A 2,320-nucleotide genomic window follows, 5' to 3' on the forward strand; every position below is an offset into this window, starting at 1 on the left:
CGTCTTTGCCCTCTTGCGGGTTGCTCCATCTCTTAGGGTTTCTTCTCCTCATGCTTTCTGGTTTCTCCGTTGATTCGTCGGCGGCCTTTTCCCGGGAAATCGTCTTGATTCCGTTGCTATTTTCGCTGCTGGTGCTCGGATTTGGCTCCTCGGGCTGCTCCTTCGTCGTCTGCACTCATGGCGGCTCTCGTCAAACGCGGAGGTGATCCCTTGTTGATCCTTGTATGCTTATCTTGTTTCTTAGTGTTTTCTTGGAGGAAATCGGTCGGCTCTGGGCTAGATCTGTTGGGATTTTTGAGTTCCTTGTTGGAATTTCTTCGCGCTGGTTGTTTTGATGGCTAGACTTTCTTTTGAGGGGTTTAAAGCTTGTTAAATTAAGGTGATGGTGTAGATCTATTAATATTTTTTAGTATTTACTTTTATTCTTGTTAAATTAAGCTTTTATTCTTTTGAGGGGTTTTGAGTAGGACTAGGGTTTCTCTACTCGTTCGTTCTCGAGTCAGCGGCGGATCGTGAGACAGCCGGCGAAGATGAAGACCATCCTGTCCTCACAGACGATGGATATCCCTGAGGGCGTCACTGTGAAGGTGAACGCTAAGATCGTGGGGCCCGTGTGGCAAGCTCACCCGCGACTTCAAGCATCTCAATCTCGACTTCGAGCTCATTGAGGGCGGGAAGAAGCTGAAGGTGGACGCTTGGTTCGGATCTCGGAAGACTACGGCCGCCATCCGCACCTCCTTAAGCCACATTGATAACCTAATCACGGGGGTCACAAAGGGGTACCGCTACAAAATGCGGTTGGTCTATGCCCACTTTCCCATCAACGCCTCCATCACTCCCAACAACAGTTGCATTGAGATCAGGAACTTCCTTGGGAAGAAAAAGGTCCGATCTTTTTTTTTTTTATCCTTATAGTCGGTGTAGTTTTATTTCTCTATTTCATGACTAGTTTCACGTCCAATCAAGCTTTACGTTTTTTTTGTTTGAAATTTCCCTTGTATTTTTAAGAAAACTAGGTCATGAGAGTGGGCAACGAGAGATTTGTTTTAGGTTAGCTACGGAAATATAGACATTTCGATTTGGTTCATGGAAAATTGCTTCAATTTGCAAAGATTATAGATGCATATATTGGACGTTTTGATTCAGTTCATGGCAATTTGCAAGATTATAGATGCAAATATTAAACATTTGGATTTTGTTCGTGGCAATTTGTGAAGATTGTAGATGCACATATTAGATATTTCGATTTGGTTCACAGCAATTTGTGAAGATTTTAGTATTTTCATAGATCTATTAATAAAAATTTAGTATTTTTTATAAACAAAGATATTTTCCTTTGTTTTGGTAGATTTGCCTTTTTTTTAAAGCTCCTCCGTTTTATTTAGGTGGTTATTGAATTTTAGCAATTCATGTTTACAAAGATTTCACGATGAAGATTACTTAAATGATTATTTGTATTATATGCAGTACTGGATAAACTTGAATTGGTTTGGACCTTTTGATGTGATTAACAATTCAATTTTAATTATTGTTCCTATTTTAATTATTTTACATGTTCTTAACGTAAATTTTGTTTTTCTGGTATCCCAAAGCACTTAATGAATATGGCAACTTACGTGGCTAAATTTATTACTTGTCTGAAGTTACAATAGTATGCTGGTTTGTACAATTACCTCATCATTTTATATTCTTCCTGCACAGATTTTTGGAGGAGCAAAAAAGGTGAATGTAAGTCATGTGATTCACGATTTGTCTTTTGGACCAAAGTATCCAGGGATCCATAATCCTCTTGATGGAACTGCAAGGATACTAGATGATACAAGTGGAACGTTCAAGTATTATATAAAGGTTGTTTCTGCCCTTTCATCTAATTGCAGGATTGTACTACGATGTTTTTTTTTCTTGACATCTGAGGCTTTTCTTATATCTCATTAAACAAAAATTTTATCTTTTGGTTTTTCAACCTACCGTTTTGGGTTTCATTTATTGGATTAACCTGCATTAGCAAAAGTAGCACTCATTTACTTGTATTTTTCTGTGATTTCAACTGAGAAATTTACTCTCCCTGTAGTGAGATAAATATATATTGTTAAACCTCACGTCCTGGCGTTTACATTACTACTTAGTCTGTTATGGTTTTGTCAAACTCTAGCCACATCTTATTTTCTACACAGTTTGTGTAGTGATCTATAACCTTTTTGATTTTGCTCTTTTAATTAATATAATATGCAGAACACTAGTTTTTGATTGTCTTTAGATTCAATCTTGTAGTACTGCCTTTTCCTTCTAAAAGACAAGAAAGAGGTTAATTGGTAATTCA

General features: G+C 37.6%; 1 pseudogene; it reads left to right on the top strand.

Annotated features, from left to right (window-relative positions):
• The first annotated feature begins 475 nt into the window (after nt 1-475).
• Nucleotides 476-1,215, top strand: LOC121978704 (annotated as a pseudogene).
• Nucleotides 1,216-2,320: the final 1,105 nt, after the last annotated feature.

Source organism: Zingiber officinale, chromosome 4B (assembly GCF_018446385.1).
Source record: "Zingiber officinale cultivar Zhangliang chromosome 4B, Zo_v1.1, whole genome shotgun sequence".
NCBI lineage: Eukaryota > Viridiplantae > Streptophyta > Magnoliopsida > Zingiberales > Zingiberaceae > Zingiber > Zingiber officinale.